This window comes from Heterocephalus glaber, unplaced genomic scaffold (assembly GCF_053883595.1).
Source record: "Heterocephalus glaber isolate CG9 unplaced genomic scaffold, H.glaber_assembly_v1.0 deba00001454, whole genome shotgun sequence".
Classification (NCBI taxonomy): domain Eukaryota; kingdom Metazoa; phylum Chordata; class Mammalia; order Rodentia; family Bathyergidae; genus Heterocephalus; species Heterocephalus glaber.
Genome location: NW_028258303.1, coordinates 188,784 through 211,598, shown reverse-complemented (window position 1 = coordinate 211,598; position 22,815 = coordinate 188,784). Strand labels below are relative to the sequence as shown.

Sequence of the window (22,815 nt, the reverse complement as noted above, 5' to 3'; positions counted from 1 at the left end):
CAAGACATGTACAAAAAGTTAAACCAATAAGATTTCTTTGTTTTTTTTTTTGGTTCCAGGGATCGAACTCGGGACCTTGTGCTTGCAAGGCAGGCACTGGATCCACTGAGCTAAATCCCCGGCCCTCACCAATAAGATTTCTGATGGGAACACAGATTAAATATTCTAATGACACAGTGCATATGTGATTCCCAAGTATCTTCTTCGCCAGAGTCTGAGTGCTCACATCCTAGTAACTCCTCTGATCCCTGCACTGCCATACTGATGTTAACTCAGATTCAGGACTTCTTTCTGCCAGGATGCAGGGATTCTGGCAGAGTCTGATCTTGTCTGAGTTCTTGTGTTAGGAACTCTTGCTGTCCTTCTCCCTGGATGTGATGGTGGATTCAGCAGACAAGTTCACTGGCACTAAACTGTCCACTGAATCAGGATTATTCCTGTGCAATCAAATCAGCTACAGCAATAACAAGGTAATCAGTTACAGTGGTTTCTATCAGGGCTAGTTGAGAAATAACATACCATGAGACCCTGTGTTGGGTCTCCCTTTAGCTACTAAAGGAAATCCACAGTTACATTGTAAGCATGATAACAACCCAAGTCTTGACTCACAGTTAATGTATACTAAATGCGGTGTGATCAGATCTATCTAAGATGGCGACTGTGGAACTGGAAACCACCACTACTCCTAATCTCCCACCTGCAGAAGAGAAGAAAACAGAATCTAACCAGGAGGTTGCTAACCCAGAGCACTATGTTAAACATCCTCTTTAGAACAGATGGGTACTCTGGTTTTTAAAAAAATGATAAAAGTAAAACTTGGCAAGCAAACCTTCAACTGATCTCTAAGTTTGATACTGTTGAAGACTTTTAAGCTCTGTACAACCATATCCAGTTGTCTAGTAATTTAATGCCTGGCTGTGGCTACTCACTTTTTAAGGATGGTATTGAGCCCATGTGGGAAGATGAGAAAAATAAACGCGGAGGATGATGGCTAATCACATTGAACAAACAGCAGAGACGAAGTGACCTCGATCGCTTTTGGCTAGAGGCAGTAAGCTGCTGTGCCTTATTGGAGAATCATTTGATGACTACAGTGATGATGTGTGTGGAACTGTTGTTAATGTTAGAGCTAAAGGTGATAAGATAGCAATATGGACTACTGAATGTGAGAACAGAGAGGCTGTTCAACATATAGGGAGAGTATACAAGGAAAGATAGTGATTGGTTATCAGTCCCATGCTGACACAGCTACTAAGAGCGGCTCCACCACTAAAAATAGGTTTGTTGTTTAAGAAGACACCTTCTGAGTGTTCTCATAGGAGACTGCGTCAAGCAGTCGAGATTTGGGAGCTGAACCAAAGCCTCTTCAAAAGCAGAGTGGACTGCATTTAAATTTGATTCCATCTAAATGTTGCTAAGATAAAAGAGAAGTCTCATTTGCCTTTGTCTTGTACATTTGTGGTTTTTGTTTTGTTTTGTTTTTTAATTTTTGCTAGAGTATCCACCATCCCAGTCAAAGAATTATAGTACACAGCATCTCTAGAATCCATAAATGTGTTCTGGTCCACTCTGTAACAGCTTAGTAGAATTACCATTACAAACACATTTTACCGATTTACAATACTCAAAAAAGAGCTTGTATTTCTGTACCTTAACAGGAAGAAAAACGTTATGTTCCATTGTATGCAGGAGCATATTTTGCTGGTTTGGAAGAGTATGATGCATACAGTTTTCTAGCAATTTTCTTTGTTTCTTTTGACAGCATTATCTTTGCTGTACTCTTGCAGATGGCTGCTAGATTTTAATTTATTTGTTTCCCTACTTAATAATATTAGTGATTCTGATTGCAGTTTTTCATTTGTTTTGCTATTGTTTTTTCCTCATGTAACATTGGTAAAGGATCCAGGAATATGACACGAGGGTGGAATAAACATTAATTTTGTGCATTCTTTGGTAATTTTTTTTATAGCTACAAAGCTTTGCTACAAATTTATGCATTTCATTCAAATCGGTGATCTATGTGTGATTTCCTAAACACAATTGTGGATTATAAAAAAAGTAACATCATAACTACATTCCTAACTAGAATTAGATGTCTGTTTTTGTATCTTTATGCTGTATTTTAATACTTTGTATTACTTAGGTTATTTTGCTTTGGTTAAAAATGGCTCAAGTAGAAAAGCAGTCCCATTCATATTAAGACAGTGTACAAAACTGTAAATAAAATATGTACAGTGAATTGTCTTTAAAAAAATGTATACTAAATGCATGGTTGTGTCTCCTCTACTGGTGAAAAATAGCATCAACAGTAATTTTATAGAATCAGTTATCTAAAGCCCAGGGGTTTGGAGACTGGGTAATCTCAGAGGGATGGAGAGAAGAGAAAAAGAAAAGGAAAAAAAGGTTCATTCTTTATTTTTTTCTTTCTGTCTGTCTGTAGCTCTGTGCTGTGGGAAGGAGGAAATAGGAGGAGGGCAAATGATCCTATTGATGGTAAGGGTATATAATTTATATTTAGAAGAGAATAACATGAAAAGTGGAGTACAAAATTGGTAGTGGGAAATAGGGATGGGAAAAGATTCTATGATGTACAGTATTAGAGAAAAAGTTGAAGGGAGGCAAATGAAAAGGTGGAGAGGAAGAAAGTTTGAGAATGAATATAACACAGGAGAAGTTAGGTGACGAGATATGGTTAAAAGTGGGAGGGAGATAAAGGGACAAGGGAGAACTCTTTTAGTCTGTAACCTATATTGGGAGAAAAAAGGCAAGAGGAAGAGAAGCACATACACAGACACACTCATAAAAGAAAAAAGGGTAAAATAATAGAATAAAACTGGGGGAAAATGTACAGAAGGAAAAAAACTGAAGTAAAAAAAGTTAAAATGAAAAATAATACAATCAAAGAATAGTAAAAGAAAGTCTTCCATCGTTTTGGATGCGTGGCTCTTTTCCTCGGGTGGGTTAAGGAGCAGAGCTCAGGCCAAGATGTGTCTCTCTTCATGCTGGAAGTGTAAGGTGGCAGTCTGCCCCCAGAACGGTGCTGGGTGTAGAGATCTGCTTACAGTGGGAACAACACAACAATGTGAGCTTCCAATCCCATGTAGCTCAGGCTGAAACTGGCTTCTGATTATAAGAGCCAGGTTTGTTTTCTCCAGCCCCTGTGCAATCAACAGTACTCCCCCCAGTCTGCTCTCCAACTGCCACCAGTCTCCCATGGCTGTCCTTCCCTCATCCACTCTGGGAACTTGGCAGTGTGAAGCAGCCAAGAGCTGTTGTGGGACCCAGGTTCAAACACCAAGCCTTTCCTATAGTGGTGTTCAACTAGCTCCTGTTCTGCACACTGTAGCTTCTGGTGCTTGTACCAGTGTCACTTGGTTGATTGTGGAGGGCCGCTCCGGAAGCAGTATCTCCTGTTCTTCCTGCTGGCTCCAACTACAGAAAACTTGCAGTCTCAAACTGAGTAGAAAAGTTGTTAGTTTCAGTTTGCATCCCAGCTGGCAGCTAGGCGCTGCTGTTGAGGGTACTGTGTGGTCTCTCCTCCACAGTGTGATCTGTTTCTTCTGTGTCACTTAATCCTATTTTCTTCTCCTCTGTCAGTTCCCTTGTGGTTCCTGTGTATTCTCTACTCCAGTTTCTCTCCTAGATATTATTTTCCAGACTCTAGACACTTTGTCCAGGAGAAGCTGAGTTGCTGCCACTCACTGCTCTGGCATTTTGGAACTCGTCTTCCCCATTTCATCTCTCCCTTTTTTTTTTTTTAAATGGGCATTTTCTTTAAATCCTTCAGATTACTTCAGGCTACCCTTATTGCTGTATGTTAGTGAAATTTGAGTACAACTATTGAAGACCCTAAGTAAAAGGATAGCTGGAAGGTATGGAATGGTTATGATTTTTAAAAAACAAATAATTTTGCTAATCGTTTATTGTAGAAAGATAGAAAATGTAAGTGAAACAAGTTATGCAGAGATAGTTGCTGGGAACATTTTTGTGTGTACTCTTGTATGTGTGTTTATATATTCTAATGTTCATCTGGGTGCATATATGTTTTTATAGAAAGCACACCGTAATATACATAATGTTAGGGTATCTTGTGATCCTGTACCTTAATATATTGGGAATTTCTTGTCATGACTACCTCTGCATTGTTCTTCGTAAAGGAATACTATACTGTTACTGATGTTCTGTCATTTACTTACTGATAATTGAATTTTGTTTCTGCGATTTTTTTTCACTCTGTTTAAATCTCAATTAATTCCTATAAAATTTAAATCATTTTTATTTAGGATCATAGAATAATGGTAGAACTGGTACATAAGCCCAGGTTGAAACATCCCAAGTTGATTCTGTGTCTTTGTCTAGAACATAATTCTATATGAGTTTAGTTAGTGGATCATTGTTGCTTTGAGAGCCTTCCTGGGGTCAGTGAGGTTTTAGCCTGAATCATACTCACGTTACAGTAGAATTTGTAGAAAATGAACATTGTTGGTTGGTAGATAAGCAACTTATACAAGTCTTAAGCCTTATCTTTTTGGAAATTAAAGGGGTCTTGGAAATGGAAGTAACCTTAATATAGTACTGTTCACTTAGTTTGTGGACTGAAATGGTTTTAGTCACTGGTTGTTTTTTTAGGTAAGTCTTTTTTGTGTTTGGTACATTTGCAGAATTTTTAGTCTGGTCTTAGTAAATTTGGTACGAGTGACAGACACAAATGCTTAGGTGAGTACATATGTTATAAGAGAATAGTGGCATGGTTACTACTCGCTATTAGTGAGGATTTGTCTTCAGTATTAATAGCAAACTCTTAGATGTATTTTTCATCAAGTTACAAGCTTAAATCATTTAGTAAAATTGCACCATTAGGTTTTAGACATGGCATGATTTTCTTCTCTGAGTGGAGATTTTATTATTGATTATTTTAACTGGAAATAGGGTTGGGCTTTGTCTTTTGAAGACTGATAGTTTTTTTTTTTTTTTGTACTAGCAATCAAACTGAGGTCCTTGCACTTATGAGGCAGGTGGCAGAACCACTGAGCTAAATCCCTGGCCTAGATTTGATGTTTTTGAAATATTTGTAAATGAAATAACGAAATGTGTTCTGCAACATACTTTCATTGTCTGACATTGTCTTCCTGAGAGTAGCTCTAGCTCATTCATTATTTACATTGATGTATGTTATTCTGACAAATCTATTATAATTTTTTCTTCTTCTCTTTTTTTTTTTGGTACTGGGGATCCAACTCAGGTCCTTGGGCTTGTGAGGCAGGCGGTGGAACCACTGAGCTAAATTCCCGGCCCCTTTCTTTCTTCTCTTAATGGAAATTTGGGTTGTCCAGGTTTTGCTGTTATAAACTGTGCTGCTCTAAATATTTTTGTAGCCAGCTCCTGATACCTGATACAAGAATTTTTCTTGGGTATACATTTAAGAGAAAAGCTCTTAGGTCGTAAGATACGTGTTCAACTTTATTTTGATAGTGCTAAATTGTTTTCCAAGGTGATTGTGCTTATAACCACGTCATCAGAAAGTATATATTGTTTCATATGCTAGCTAGGAGTTGATGTTAACAGGATTATTATTATTATTATTATTTGCCAATTTAGTATTATGTTACTTATGAGTAGCAGCACTATTGGCCTATTTTCATATTTGTTAACTTGGAATATTTTTAAAGGCTTTACTGTCCTCAGTGGGCTTATGTTATAATTATAGAGACAGGAAGTACTTTAAAAAAAAGACAAGTGACAAGGTGCTAGTGAACATTATAGAGAAGCAGTTATTTTTCCTTGAATTAAAAAAATAATATGGAGGGCCAGGGATTTAGCTCAGTGGTTCTGCCGCCTGCCTTGTAAGCTCAAGGACCCGAGTTCAATCCCTGGTACCCCCCACCCCCCAAATATGGAGTTTCCCTTTTTTTGTGTGTGAAAAGTTTCAAACAAACAAAGACTTTCAATAGTACAGGTTGAGCATCCCTAGTCTGAAAACCTGAAGCTTTGAGTACCAGTATGTTGTTCAGAAAATTTTGGAGTTAGCCTGGTATAGTGGTGCACACCTGTAATTCCAGCACTTGGAGGGCTGAGGCAGGAGGATTGCTCTGAGTTTGAGGCTAGCCTACGCTACATAGTGAGTTCAAGGCCAGCCTGGACTACATAGTGAGATCTTGTCTCAAAAACCAAAGCAAAATGGAACTAAAAGAAATTTTGATCCCTGCCCCCTGCAAAGCTGAAGCAGTAAGTAAGATGGCAAGTTTGAGCACAGCCTGGGCAACTTAGGGAGACCTGTCCAGACAATTTTTTTTCCATTTCAGTTTTTGGAATCGGGATCCTATCAGTTCACATATAGCATTTAGTTGTCATTTCTATTCTTTTAATTTAGAAACATCTGTGTATCTTTATTTTCTTGCTGCCAGCTTTTTTTTTTTTTTGAAGGGACTAGTTATCTTTCTTGTAGAATGTTAGGCATTTCTGAAAATCTGATTCTGTTTCCTCATAGTGTCTTTACTTGTTTTTCTATCCCTTGTATTTTCTGTAAGCCAAAAAGTAAGTCTAGTTAAGTCCAGTTAGTTTCTAGTTAAACACTCCTGACATCACAACAGAAGGCCCAGAATGCTTTATTGTTCCATTCCTGATGGTTCTCAATTTGATCACTTGCTTAAGGAGGTTGCTAGCAAATCATCATTGTAAAGGTATATTTTTCATTTTGCATTCAGCATGTACTCTGAGGTGTTGCTCTTGCACTGTGATAATATACATTTCCTTAATAATCTTCTAGGGATTTTAGCATTCATGATGCTCTTTGCTTGACAGTTTCAGTGGAGGTTGCAGATGATGGCAGACTCACCTCCCCAATTCTATAATTTAATAGCTATGTCCTCCTCTACACCCTCAGAATGGAAGAGTTTTTCCTCATCAGTTGGTGAATGAGTTGTGCCGCACCTAAAATGATAATCTTCCTACTAAAATCTTATACTAAAGGGCCGGGGATTTAGCTCAGTGGCACCGTTCCTGCCTTCTAAGTGCAAGGTCCTGAGTTTGATCCCTGGTACCGCCAAAAAAAAAAAAAAAAAAAAAAATCTTATACTGAAATTCTATAATCGTCCTACTAAAAAGATAGGTAATAGTAATTTTCTGGGGTCATTTCTAATGGTTTATTGCTTTCTCATCTTTAAGTTACTAACCTTTGAACTTTTTCTTTTTCTTTTTTTTTTTTTTGGTACCAGGGATTGAACTCAGGACCTTGTGCTTGCGAGGCAGGCAGTGGCACCACTGAGCTCAATCCCCGGCCCCTAACTTTTTTCTTTTTGATATTAAAGTTGTCTCAAGGCTTTGTCTTGAAACTGCCTTATGTGTCCCTTTTAAGCCTCCACATTAGTTTTTGATTGCTTCCTGACTTTGAGCACAAGACAAATTAGATTTACTGTATACTTTCCCTACCACAGATTTGGATTCAGTCCTGTTTCTCAGCAGTCCTAGTTTCTGGTAGGAATCTCTTTAAGAATCCCACTCTTGGGCAGGAGATTTAGCTCAGTGGCACAGCACCTGCCTCATAAGTGCAAGGTCCTGAGTTTGATCCCCAGTACCAAAAAAAAAAAATCTCTACTGGAATGTCTGCATCTAGGAGAAGGGTAGTGACATCTTATACTTTTGGAGTGGATTATACAAGTAAAATAGACAAAGGGCAGTTTTTCAAAGCAGTAGACTAAATAGTTGAAAAATAGTATAGTGGCAGCTTCTGAAAGGACTCCTGAAGGAAATGAGTTAAAACTGGGTTTTAAGGGCCAGGGATTTAGCTCAGTGGTTCTGCTGCCTGCCCTGCAAGTGCAAGGGCCTGAGTTCAAACCCCGGTACCAAAAAAACCCCCCAAAACCAAAAAACTGGGTTTTAATAAATAAAATAGGTATGTAAGTAAAATAAATGAGTAGGCAAATAAAACGATATGTATTAAGGCAAAGGAGAGGACATTCTTGCTAGGGAATGGATGTGTTTATGGAAGTAGAGCAAGTTGAAGCAGGTGCCTGTATAGCAAGTACACTGCTGTTACTGTAGTGATGAGATCAAGTTCATAAACATAAGACCATGAAATGATTGTTAGTAAGGGTAGAGGCCTTGTTTTTCCATTGATTACTTTTCCAAAATGTTAACATGTCAGTTGTTTTTCATTATAAGCACTATATTTACACAATTTAAAACAGCATATAAAGATAGTGTATAAAGTTAACACTATTGTAACCCTAATTTCCTAAAAGTATCTTAACAGTTTGGTTTATTTTCCAGATACAGCAGTACTGTCTCAAGAGGGCCTGCATGACTTTGCCATTGATTAGCTGTGTATTTTTGGATATGATAATTGTACTACTGTTTTCTAATCTTTAAAACAGGATATCTGTAACAATAGTACCTACCTCTTAGAGATACTGTGAGGATTAATTGCGCAGGCACAGTGCCACTGAGCTAAATCCCTGGCCCTTTTATTTATTTCTTAATGCTATTGTGAACAGTTTTTTCCTTTCCCAGTTCATTATCAGCATATAGAAATGCAGCTGATTTTTGTGTGTTGATTTTGTACTCTGTAACTTGGTTGAATATATTAATTCTTAATTTTTTTGGTGGAACTTTTAAGATTTTTAAAATACAAGGTCATATCTGTCAGTAGCATAATTTTACTTCTTTTTCACTTTGGATGCCTTTTATCTTTTTTCATGCCTGTTATGGGTTTGTCTAGATGGGCTCCAAAGCCTCATGAAGTCGTGGGTGGGAATTTTTCAGAGGTGGCTGGATCTAGAGTTGTGATGGTGGGATTAAGGGTGTGTGATTACTAAATCAATCCACTGATTGGTTTGGCACTGCCCTAATCCTGGTAGCCTAGATAAAATATAAAAGGAGCAGAAAGACACTGTTAAGTTTCCTTGCTTGCTTGCTGTACTACCTTCTGCCCACCATGAACTGTTTCTCTTCTGTGATGCCTGTCTTGCCATGCCACCCGCCTTGGAACCAGCCAGTTATGTACTGAAACCTCTATAACCTGTGAGCTAAATAAACCTTTCCTCCCTTAACTTGTGAGTGTTGAATATTTTGTACCAGCAATGAGGAAAGGAATTAAGACAGTGCCCACCTGCTCTGGTAGGACTTCAGTACAGTGTTCTAACGGAAGTGGTAAGAACCAATATCTTTGTCTTATTCCTGGTCTGAAAGGAAAAGCTTTCAGTCTTTTCCATAGAGTATGATTTTACATCTGGGCTGTTACATGACCTTTATGTTGAGATAGTTTTCTTCTATTCCTAGTTTTCTGAGTGTCTTATCTTAAATCTTGTCATACTTTTTCTTCATTTCACACAATCATGTGATTTCCCCTCTTCATTTTGTTGATTTTTGTGTGTGTAGTCTGGCCTTGAACTCACTATGTATCCTGACTGGTCTTGAATTTGTGGCAATCCACCACAGCTTCCTGAGTGCTGGGATTACAAGTATGCATCACCACTCCCAGCTTAATTTAATATCTTTTATTGGCTGTTTTTTGTATATTGAACCATCCCTCATTTCAGAAATAAATCTTACTTGGTAATGATGTATAATTCTTTTAATGTTCTATTTGATGTGCTAGTTGAGGGTTTTGCATCAGTATTTATAAGGGATTAATGGTCTGTAGTCTGTCCCCACTGCACACTAGTTAGTGTGTTTGGTCTGAGGTAATGTTGATCTGGAGTGTTTTCCCTCTTTGTTATTTATTTGAAGCTTCCTGCTTTAATTTGTAACATACAGTATACAAAAGATAAATATTTTTTCAAATTTGTAATTGATACATAATGCACATTTTTGTAGGGCAAATGATTATTTCAATACCTGTATACTGTGTGTAGTGACCAAACATCTATCACCTCAAATATTTATTGTTTCTTTGTTTGACATTCAAAATCCTCTCATATCTGGTTTGAAACAAATGATTAACTATAATCACCCTACTGTGCTATAGAATACTAGAATTTGTCTTATCTATAATTTTATACCTATTAATGAGCCTCTGTTTTTTCCCTTCTCCCTGTATTTCCTAGTCTGTATGTTCTCTAGACCAGCAATCCCCAAGCTTTTTGGCACCAGGGACCCGCTTCATGGAAGATAGTTTTGCCACAGTTTGAGGGAGGTTCAGATGTTTTGGGATGATTCAAGTACATTATGTTTATTGTGCACTTATTTCTATTATTCACTCTGTTTCTTTTTTTTTGGTACCAGGGATCGAACTCAGGACCTTGTGCTTGCAAGGCAGGCACCGGAACCACTGAGCTAAATCCCCGGCTTTCTCTTATTACATTGCAGTATATATTGAAATAATTTTTATTTTATGAAAAAATAATTTCATAATCCAATTTGAGAATAACAATAGTGTTTTCATTGTATGGTGATCTTCAAACTAGTTACAGTACAAGACATAAATCAAAACGATTCTTACAAAAAAGAAAACTTTTGATGAACTAGTATAAATGAATCTGGTTAACATACATATTGAAATGTTTTTAAAACAATGGAATTTGTATTTTGGGGAAGTATCTGAATTTCTTCCTACTTTCTATTTGTCTCTTTTGCTCTTTGTATGTATGTATACCGTGTTTGTCATAGAGAAACGGTGAGATACTTGAGGTTTTGTGTCTGACTTATTTCACTTAATATTATGTTCTCAAGTTGTATCCATGTACCTATGAATGTGTCAAGTTTATCTTTTCTTTATGGTCCATTGTGTGTCTTTATACCCAGTCAGTCTGTTGTGTATTAAAAATGTCTTTTTTTTTTTCTTTTTTTGGTACTGGGGATCAAACTCAGGTCCTTGCACTTGCGCAGCAGGTGGTGAAACCACTGAGCTAAATCCCCAGCCCTCCCAGTCCATTGTGTATAAATACCATATTTTCCTTATCCATTCATCTTTTGATGGATATATACACTGCTTCCAAGATCTAGCTGTTATAAATTGTGCTGCTATAAACACGGGTACACATTATCCCTGTAATATGATGATTTTAACTCTTGGGAAGAAATGTAGAAGAGGGATAACTGGGTCAAATGGAATTTCTACTTTTAGTTTTTTGAGGAATCCCCACACTGATTTGCATAGTGGATAATGAAATAATTGTACAGTTCACCATAATGGAGAATCAGTGGGAACCCTGGGCTTGCCTTCCTGCAACTAGATGGTACCATCTGGGAGTGATGGGAGAGAGTGACACCCAAAGTGTGTTGCATATGTCCAGTCTACTCTGTAATCTTGGGTGGTTGTTGTCACTGCAGTAAACCCTGGTTCACAAAGATATGATGTAGGAAATGGAACCAGACTTTCCAGTGCTTTTGGGGTATTTTCAGGATATTCTGCCTTTGTTTAATCCAGAATGTATGGAGATTTGAAATTCTATACTTTTATGGACACCATCATTTGTGGTCCCCAGCAGTTGGTCCTCTTCTAGCATGGACCAAATCAGTTCACTTGTCTTATTCACAGATAAGTTGTGGATCCATTCATTCCCAGTTTGGGGGTCTTTTGTAATTGGGAAATGATGCTCAAACTCTTTGCATAGTTGAGTTGTTTTTTTTTTTTTTTTGGTACCAGGGGTCGAACTTGGGACCTTGCACTTGCGAGGCAGGTGCCAGTAGCACTGAGCTAAATCCTCGGCCCTCTTTTCATAGTTGAAACAGGTAATCATGCACCAGCTGGGAAAAGGAACGCCCTGTCTCAGTCTCTTTTAAACTCTCTGCTAAGGTTTGAAACATGTCAGAAACCTCAGCATTCACTCATTGACCCCATAATTCCAGTTTGGCTTTCAGTGCAGCCTTTTTATCTGTTAGCTTGGACACAGTTGTCATTCTGCCCTGCAATGACAGATTGATTTCATTGAACAGGTTGAATGGGTCACACCAGTAAGCGAATTTTGCTACCCATTCTGTGTCACTGAAGTGTGCTGCCAGTGACGACTGTTTTTCTAAAAAAAATGTCTGTAGTGGTTCTCATAACTCAAAAACTCTGGCCTGTGATCCACCATTAGAAAGCCTTCTCATTTGTTTGTGTAAGAGAAGACGTGTGCTCTGTATTCATCTCCTCATGGAACTGCACAAACAGATAAAAGAGTTTAGGGCATGCACTTTAATGTGGTTGATAATTTTAATCACATTCTGCAAAATGTTGTTAAGTTTAGGTGACATTTTTCAGCTGGCTAGTTATTTCTGTATGAATGACAAAGTATGTAGTCACATTCGGAGCAACCTCTGACCTGAGTACTGAAACCAGAAAGCGACCAATAATGACATCTGTTGTGTCCATGCACATACCCACACAAAATGGCCAATTCAGTTTCCCTGATATGTAATCATTCAAAGAGTCGAATAGTTCTATAGCTGTGGTATTGTCTGTCAACAAAAGTATGCACAACATATCCTTATGCACATCTTTCTGAAAAATGTGTTACATAAAAACAAGAATTCTTGCCTTATCAACATTAGTAGACTCGTCAACCTGGATTGTATACCATGGTGATTCATTAATCCTCCTAAAAGTTGTGCCTCAATATCTTCTGCTATTTCATCGTTTTGTCTAGTTAGGGTGCTAGCCAAAAGAGGGATGTGCCCCTTTTGAACTATAGTCTTTCCTAAAAGTTCAGGACAGACATCCTTAGCAGCAAACAAGACCAGCTCTTCACCAGTAGTAAAGGACATTTTAGCTTTAGCAGTCCCTTTAGCCACTAAGAATACTCTCAGTGCAGATATCTTTGATTAAGTAGTGGTCTTCAATAATTGCATCTGATCTTTATGTTCACATTTTTGTCTTTGGAACAACTCCAGAGGCTTGTCTTTTTTTGATACCAGGCATTGAACTCGGGACCTTGCCCTTGCAAGACAGGCTGCAGCACCACTGAGCTAAATCCCTGGCCCTCAGAGGCTTGTCTTTTAATGTAGGGTGCTTGGTTTCCATGTGGTGAATCAGTTTTGAAAGTTTCATGTCTTTGTCGGATGGCATATTTGGTATTATACAAAGTGGACTTGAAGTTTATGAATCACTTGTTGCAGTGAACTAGTAATTTAAGTAGGGCTCTTGGTATTTTCTTTTAAATTTAGCTTTCTTTTTGTTAGCAATCTGAGTCTTGTGGTGTCTTCTTTTTTTTAGTATATGTGCTGCTGAAGTGAGCACTTCTGCTGTCTTCTTATTTGATCTTTCTCCCTTTTCAAAGAATTTCTCTGGTGATACTTAGTTTTTACTCATTTTGGCTAGGTGGGGTTACCAAAACTGTGATTGAGAACAAGGTGCATGGCACAGGGAAGAGACATGGTCAGAAGTGGTAAATAAAATAATGGGTGGACAATACACAGACTAAAATAAATGTTGGATTCTGACTTAAAGCCTGCCACCAGATGTATATTCACTTGCCGTAATAAAGACTACTGCCACAGGCAGTTTTATCACTTGCCATTCACTGGTAGGGTTTTTTTGTTTTGTTTTGTTTTTTGGTACTGGGGATCAAACTCAGGACCTTGAGCTTGTGAGGCAGGCATGGAGCCACTGAGCTAAATCCCTGGCCCTCTGGTAGGGTTTTAATAGAGTCTGATTTATTTTGTGCAGTCAAACCTCTCTACTAATGTCAATCTATATTTGCAGCCACTCACCAGTTCTAACACCACTGTCTCAGCTCCACCTTAGATCATCAGGCATTAGATTCTCATAAGAAGGGCACAGCCTAGATCCCTGCATACACAGTTCTCAGTAGGGTTTTTGATCTTATGAGAATCTAATGAACCACTGATCTGACTGGAGGCAGAGCTTAGGTGGTAATTCGAGGGTTAGGGAGTGGCTGTAAACAGATGAAGCTTTGCCGGCTTGCCTGCCACCCACCTCTTTCTGTGCAGCCTAGTCCCTGGGGGTCGGGGAGCCCTACTCTGGGTCTGTCTGTATTGTTGGAAATGATGGACTTTCTTTTTTTAGGTGTGATAATACTATTCCATTTTGTATATATACCACCTTGTCTTTATTCATTTATCTGTTCATGGACACTTAGTTTGATCCTGTATCTTGGCTATTGTGAATTGTACTGGAATAAACATGAAATTACCATACATACTGATTTCCTTTCTTTTGGTTACATACCCAGGAATATTGGTTACATACCCAGGATTGTTGGATCATATTGTAATTCTGTTTTTAGGTTTTTGAGGAATGTCATATTGTTTTCCATAATGATTGTACATTTCCACCAGTAGGTTATAGAAGTTCCCTTTTCTGTACATCTCCAGCATTTATATTTTTTTGGTCTTTCTGATAACTATTCTAAGTCAAGCAAGATGACCCAGAGGTTCATCATTGTGGTTTTGATTTGCATTTCCTTAATGATTAGTAATGTTGAATATTTTTTTCATATACTTGTTGGTTTTGTCTCTTTTTTAGAAATTTTAAATTGTTTCCTTTTTTTTCTGTTGTTTGAGTTCCTCGTATATTTCTGATATTAACCCCTTGGATTTAAAAGTATTTTCTCCCATTCTGCAGGTTGTCTTTTCATTCTCTTGTTTGCTTTGCTGTGTAGAAGCTTTTTAATCTGATAGAGTCTCATTTGTTTCTGTTTTTCCTTCCTGTATTTTTGAGATCTCATTTAAAAAGTCTTTGTTCTGCTGGGCATGATTGTGTATGCCTGTGATCTGAGCACTCTAGGAAGTTGAGGCAGGAAGATCACAAGTTCCATGTCAGCCCAGGCAACTCAGTGACTTAATGAGACTCTCTCTCAAAAGAAAATATTACTGATGTTCAGTGAAAAAGTCCTGACTTGCGCAGAACCAAAAAACCCAAAAAGCAACTTTGGTCTTACCAATATCCTGAAGTGTTTTCCTTGTTTTCTTCTGGTAGTTTCATATCTTACTTGCATCCATTTTTAGTTTATTTTTGTGTATGGTGACAGATAGAAGTCTAGTTTCATTCTTCTGCAATCCAGAATCATTTATTGAAGAGACTTTACTTACTCTAATGTATGTTCTTGGTACCTTTGTTGAAAATCACTTGGCTCTCTAGATAGACGTTTCTGAGTTCTCCATTCTGTTTCATTGGTCTGTGTGCCTCAGCCTCCCAAGTACTAGGATTATAGGTGTGTATCTCCTCACCTGGCTTGTAAGAGGTTTTTTTAACTTTGATTTTTATTTTTTAATGTAAAGTAAACCTTTTAGTTGGTTTCTTAACATTATTTCGTTTTTCCTTTTATTTTTTAATTAAAATTCTGTCTTTTAAACATTATTTCCTTTTTTTTGGTTTTTTGAGGCAGGGTTTCCCTTTGTAATTCAGGCTGGCCCTGAACTCACTATGTAGCCCAGGCTGGCCTTGAACTTGCAGCCATCCTCCTGCCTTAGCCTCTTGAGTGCTGGGATTACAGATGTGCACCACCACACCTGGCTTTAAACATTATTTCAAACATTATTTAAGTAATTACTTAATAATATTTTAAAATTTGGATCCTCAGCACTACCAAAAAATAAAAATCTTGTTACCAGAGCAGCTTTATGATGCGGAGGAAAAGATTACATTTCTATTTTTATCACAACATCATCACTGTTCTCAGTGTGCCTGACAGTCTTCCTCAATGTGTTAAATGTTTATTTACACAAATAGTTATTTAGGTATTCTTGTAATGTTCTGCAATTTTGTGCTATGTTTTTACACTTGGTTTTTAAAATTATAGTCTGTGTCAAATTCTTTAAGTGGTCTTTGATTCTCCTTTATTCCACAGAGGAAAAGAACCTCCAACCCCCAGCAGTTGGTATCACTTCCTTAGCACCTTGCATAGAGATCAACACTTGAAAATGATTAGTTGACTGATTGCATTTAATGAACCTTATTTTATATTCTGGGGCTTCTTGGGTGATGGGTTTACGTATAAGTGTTTGATAAAACTTTTATCACTCCTTGGTTTGCCAGATATTTGAGTGACTACTGTATTATATGCCAGGTACTGTACTAAATGCTGGGAATAAAACCATAAGGGAAAGAGGGGGATGTTCCCTGTCCCACAGAGCCTACATTCTGTTTGGGTGGCAGATATTAAATACTCACAGATGAGTGGATAACTAAGTCTGTTTGATAAATACAGTGAAGGAAGGTAGTGACTGGTGCAGGAGAGGAACTCCAAATAAGAAGGGGTGCCTGGCTCTGCTGAAGAGTTGAGTGGGATACTAGTCAGAGAAGACCTTCTAAGAGAGGTTAAATTTGAGCTGAGATTTGACAGATGCAGTGGTGAGGAGCAGCGGAAACTATATGCATAAAATGGGCTTGGAGAGGTGAGTCTGGAATGGGTAGAATAATGGGGGAGTGTGGGGGTGCTAGACAGCAGGGACAGATCAGCCTGGTGCCAAGTTGCCTAAAGCCTCTTCGGCCATAGAAAGGCTGCTGTTGTGTACCAGTGAAGAGACTGTGCCTAGACAGGTTGAGTGCCAAAGATTGGAAGAATGGATGGACTTGAGAATTCAGGAAGTAAAATTAACAGGAATTCTAAGTTCATTAGCTCTAGTGGAGAGGAGAGGAGTATGGGGAAAAAAGGAAGGTATCTAGGATCATTTGCAGGTTGCTTTTTTTTTTTATTGGTACATTTTAGGTATACAGTATAATGACATTCATCATTGGAAATTTGCACCTTTACATAATCTCTCTTGTTCTTTTTTTTTGTTTGTGTTTTTGTACCGGGGATCGAACTTGGGTCCTTGTGCTTCTGAGACAGGTGGAAGAACTACTGAGCTAAATCCCCAGCCCTAATCTCTCTTGTTCTTATTTTTCCCCCTTCCCCTGCCTTCCCTTCAACCCCTCCATCCTTCCTTATTTACAAAGACTTTGTTTCCAGGTTTTCATTTTCTCATATTAATTCCATTCTTTCCATTACACCACCCCTCCCACTTCCCCTTCTCCTCTTTTCTTCCTATTTCACATTATCTATTATACCTTTTAGTCCTTATTTGCACTTTCAGTTTCTCACACTAGAGAAACTATTCGGTATTTACACGTGTCCTATTTATTTCACTTAAGAGTATTGCCTCAATGTGCATCCATTTAGCAATAAATTTCTCTAATTTCTTGCTTTTTATGACTGAGTGGTACTCCATTTTATTAAAAAATGACATTTTCTTTATCCAGTCTCCAGTTGATGGGCAATTGGGCTGCTTCCAAGTTTTAGCTATTACAAACTGTGCTGCTATGAATATGTGTGCACATATATCACTGTGGTGTGATTCTTTTAATTCTTTGGGGAAGATCCCCAGCAGGGGAATAGCGGGGTCAAATGGGACTTCCAGTCCTAGTTCTTTGAGGTATCTCCATACTGATTTCTACAGTGGTTGCACCAGTCTACACTCCCACCAGCAGTGGAGCAGGGTTCCTCTTTTCCCACAGGCCCTCTAGCATTTGTTATTGGTTGATTTCTTGAAAGCAGCCATTCTTTCTGGGGTGAGGTGGAATCTCAGTGTTGTTTTCATTTGGATCTCTCGAATGACCAGTGATGTTGAACACTTTTTCATATGTTTATCTGCTGTTTCTACTTCTTTGCCTGAGAAATGTCTGTTCATTTCAGATGCCCATTTTTGGATTGGGTCTTTACATTTGGGAGGTCTGGTTTTTTTAAGTTCTTTATAGATTCGAAACAGTAGACCTTTGTCTGAGGGACAGCAGGTGAAGATTTTTTCCCACATTGCGGGTTGTCTCTTCACACTGCTGGTGGTTTCTCTTACTGTGCAGAAGCTTTTTAATAAGAAGAGATCCCTCTTGTTGATTGTTTGTGCTAGTTCACAGGCAACTGAGGTTTTGTTCATAAAATCTTTTTCCATACCAATGTATTCAAGAGTTCTACCTAACCTATGTTCCAGCCAGTTCAGCATTTGTTTTAATATTTAGATCTTTAATCCATTTAGATTTTAGTTTAGTGCATGGTGAGTGATGTAGGTCAAGTTTTAATCTTTGGCAAGTTGAAACCCAATTTTTCCAGCACCACTTATTAAAGAGGCTGTCTTTCCTCCAGTGAGGGTGTTTGGCTCCTTTAGTGAAGATGAGATGGCTGAATGTATCTGGAGTTGTTTTTCCATCTTCTGATCTGTCCACGGGTCCTCAGGTCTGTTTCTTTGTCAGTACTACGCTGTTTTTATCACAGTAGCTTTGTAGTATAGTTTGAAGTTGGGGGTTATAATACCCCCTGCCATGTCTCTGTTACCTAGAATTGCTTTTGCTATTCTGGGTCTCTTCTTGTTCCAAATGAATTTTGGAATATTTTTCTCAAGGTCCGTGAAGTATGGTGCTGGGATTTCAATTGGGATTGCATTGAATCTATATAGCAGTTTTGGAAGTATGGCCATTTTCACTATGTTGCTTCTTCCTACCCAGGAGCATGGATGTCTTTCCATTTTCTGATATCATCTTCAATCTCTCTTTTCAGAGTGCTATAGTTTTCAGAGTAGAGGTCTTTGATTTCTTTTTTTATGGTGATTCCTTGGTATTTCAGTTTTTTGGATGCTATTGTGAAAGGAATTGTTTTCCCTATTTCTGTCTGAGTGAGTCTGTTGTTCGTGTAGAGGAAAGCTATTGAGTTTTGTGTGTTGACCTTGTATCCAGCTACTTTACTGAATTTGATTATTAAGTCTAGAAGACTTTTGGTGGAATTCTTGGGGTCTTCTATATAGAGTATCATGTCATCTGCAAATAATGACAGTTTGAGTTCTTCATTTTCTGTCTTTATTCCTTTTATTTCTTTCTCTTGTCTAATTGTCGTGGCTAATGTTTCCAAAACTATATTGAACAGGAGTGGTGATAGTGAACATCCTTGTCTTGTTCCTGATTTTAGTGTGAAGGATTTCAGTTTTTGAGCATTTAGTATGATATTGGCTGTTGGTTTTTCATAGATGGCTTTTATCAGACTGAGGTAGAGACCGTCTATTCCAATTTTTTGTAGGGTTTTTACCATAAATGTGTGTTGGATTTTTGTCAAATGCTTTTTCTGCATCTATTTGAGATGATTATATGGTTTTTCTCCTTGGCTCTGTTAATATAGTGTATTACATTGATTTGTCTGCTTATTGTTTTTTAGAATGAGTTTTAAAATAAATATATGTAAATATATATAAAGCCTGTTTCAGGGGGTTGCTTTTTTATCTGCCAGAGATTGGTCACAGACTGTGCCGAAACAGTCTTGAGCTTTGCTCCTTTGCGGTGGTCTGTGAGTAGGCCAGGGAGCTCATTTGCTTTCATACTTTGATTCTGCTGTCTCTTGTATCCCCTTTTCCAGTGCACAAGTTACCTAAGTAGTGGATGCTGGTGTGATAGAAATCCCACAATGATCACTAAGTGTCTAATAATACCTAAGTTTTCATAGTTCAAAAATTTGGGGAGGGTTGACACATATTAAAAATACATTATCTAGGAGCATTTCAAATTGAAAATTTAAATTGTTCCTAAATATAATGTAATTGGGAACTGGAAGTATAACTCAGTTGTAGAATTGTTGCTAGGATCTGTAAGGCCCTGGGTTCTATCCGTAGTTATTAGTTAATTTTGCATTGCTGGAGGTCAAATCCAGCGCTTCACATATGGTAGGCAGACATCTTCCATTAAGCTACCTTGATTACACTACCTTGACTACACATATAGTTGTTTTCCTATGTTACAGTGAAGGCAGATAATTAAGATTTTTTCCCTCTAGCTAATAAGTGACCAAGTAAAGATAAAAATCAGACTTCAAAGTCTTTATTATTTTAACTGCAGTTCAGTTTTAGTTTGTAAATTGAATATATTTGAGAAAAGCATGTGGATTTTGCGTTGTCATATTTATGGATTATCAGTTGTGCATAGTAAAAGGTAGGCAGTATTTTTTTTCCTGTAATATTAAAAAAATTGGATGGAGGTGCTTATTTTTGTAACAGTTTAAATTCTACTTTTGCCCTGCTTCTCTCATGGTTTCTGCATTTGCCCTTTTAAATTTAAATTGATAAATAAACTTTTGTGTTCTCTAAATGATTCATTTGGGATAGGAGCAGAGAAGAACATGGTTATGAGGTGAGCCTGCCTTTTTTTAAAAAGAAGCCTTCTAAAATCCTCACCCAACAGTGGAGTTTATAGTTTTCAAGACTAGGTTTTGTGACCACCAGTATCAAGGAGGCTGGGAATGTTTTTAGTTGGACTCTAATAAACTATAGCAGGATTCTGTTGGTGTTGGCAAAAGGAGTGGACAGTCTGCAGCCCATTCCCAAAGGTAGTAATGAAAATAGTTTATGTATCCATTTACAGCTAGAAGAAAGTGACATGCATCTGAGCACATTAATTTGCATTCATTCTGTAATATGAATTGATGGACCTCTTCAGTGCCAGCCACAGTGATAATCATTGGGTGTCAGTCGCTTCCATGTAGTCATGATTTGGGCAGTGACAGATCACATATACAATGGTACATACTATATAGTCTTAAGTATGTAGTAGACTTTATCATCTAGGTTTGTGTAAATGTATTCTGATGTCTATACAGTAATGAAATGATCTAAGAGTAGGTCATCTGAGAACATATTCCCATCTTTAAGCTGTGCATGATTATGCTTGCTATGTGCTAGATACCATGTTAACTGCTTTTGTATGTTATTTACATTATCTCATTTAATCTCCATTCCCATGGAGATATTAATTACAAATTCTAGTTGATTTCCTGGTTTTTAAGATAGAATTTTAGAGCTTATAATGTTACAGGTAATATATGTGACTGCCTGATCAGCTTCATGCTTCTAGTTCCAAGTTGTGGTAAATCTTTGAATATAGTACACAGACACAGTGCACAGTACACAGTGCACACCATAGTAAAGTGAGAAAGCATGACCCATAATCATGTAATCCTGGATCAGAATCCTAGTTCTGCTGGTTATGGTTTTGTTGTATGATAGAGTGCTTGTGTATGCTTCAGTGTTGTCATTTGTAAAATGAGAATCATGCTATTTGTCTTGTAGAGCTCTAGTGAGGATGAAGTGAGAGTGCAGAGATTCAGTAATTGGTAATTGTTACCGTTATTGTTGTCTTTATTATGGTTTAACACTGACTTGTGTTTTTTGTATAGATGTGGTAATATTGAAGAAAACCCTTATTCCTATTTTAATTATTGAGACCATTGATCATTGATTAATTACAGGATCTTTCTTTTGCAGCAGAATCATTGTTTTTCTTTTTTTTCTCCAGTATGAACTCTTTTACACATAGCCTCTTGTAAAAAAACCCATTATATGATTGATCACACTCATTACATTTTTAAGTTTTCCTTACAATATAAATTTTTGGCTGACTTCTGAGAGGAAAGGCCCTGCCATATTCAGTACATTTGTATGTTTTCTCTCTAACATGAATTCTCACATGACTTAAAAGCTAAGAACATTTGGTAAAAGCTCACAACATTTATTACATTTTAAAGTTCTCAACATTTATGTGGTCTGTTGAAAAATGTGTATTCTGAAGTTTAGTTAACTGTGAGCCCTGATCAGTGGCTTTGTCAAAGATGTGACTTCTTGTGGTTTCTGCTCAGTGTGGATTGTCTGATGTTGAGTAAGGCTTACACACACATTAAAGGTTTGATGCATTCACTAGATCCTTAAGGGTTCTCCCTACTAAGAATTCTTTGATAGTTCCCAACGCTGGATTTTTGAGTAATACATTGGCTTTACGATGTTTTTCAGTATGCATTTTCTGATGTCTAGAAAGATTTCCAAATTGTGTAAAGGCTTTGCCACACTTGCTACATTTGTAAGCCTTCTCTCCTGTATGAATTATCTGATGTTTGACAAGGTTAGAGGACTGGCTAAAAGCTTTGCCACATTCTTCACATTTGTAAAGCTTTTCCCCACTATGGGTTCTGATATGTTGAGTAAGGCTTGAACGTTCCATATAGGCTTCATCACACTCGTTACATTTGTAAGGTTCTACTCCACTGTGGATTCTAAGCCTTGAATGCTCCACTGTGGATTATGTTGAGTAAGCATTGAATGCTTAGAAAAGGTTTTGACCCATTCATTATATTTGTAAGGTTTCTGCCCAGTATGAATTTTTGGATGACTTACAATATTTGAGTTTTGATGACAGCCCTTACCACAAACAGTATGTTTACATGGTTTCCTCTCTGGTATGTATTCTCTGATGTCTAGTAAGGTTTGCAAACTGGATGAAGGCTTTACCACATTCATTACATTTGTAAGGTTTCTAGCCAGAATGAATTCTCTGAAGAATAGTAAGGTTTGAGCTTTCTTCAAAAGCCTTCCCGCGAGCATTACATTTGTAAGGTTTTTCTCTAATGTGTGTTTTCTGATGTTGTATAAGCAATGAAGGATGTATAAAAAATTTCCTGTATTTGTTAGAAACTTTGTTGTTGACACAAGGAGGAATTCTTTGAAGTGGTGAAGCAGAGGAGCAGTGATTACTGAATAAACTGCTCACCTTGATTACATTCATAAATTCTTCCTTCAGTTTCAAGTTCCTCAGGTTTAGCTGGATATGACTGAAAACATACTCCAGTCTTATTTTCAAAACATTTCATATACTTGTTTCCTGTATAGGGTATTTTACTTTTTGTTTTAATAAATATCTCATATTTGACTTCTGTTTGTAATACTGATAGATACTTTTCCTTACAGAAGCATTCTGCTTTGAAGAGATAATATTCCACAATCTGTAATGTGGTTGATTTTTTTTTTTTTTGGTACGGGGGATCGAACTTGGGTCCTTGCCGCTTGCACAGCAGGTGGCAAAACTACTAAGCTAAATCCCCGGCCCTTGTGGTTGATCTTTTGTACCAGTGGGATTTTTTTTTTTTATGAGTCATA

General features: G+C 37.5%; 1 protein-coding gene and 1 pseudogene across 1 annotated transcript in view; both read left to right on the top strand.

Annotated features, from left to right (window-relative positions):
* Positions 1-22,815, top strand: part of Metap1 (methionyl aminopeptidase 1) — an 84,631-nt gene that overhangs the window by 19,706 nt on the left and 42,110 nt on the right. The gene's annotated exons all lie outside the window — the stretch shown is intronic.
* LOC101717697 (eukaryotic translation initiation factor 4E pseudogene) lies at positions 716-1,440 on the top strand (annotated as a pseudogene).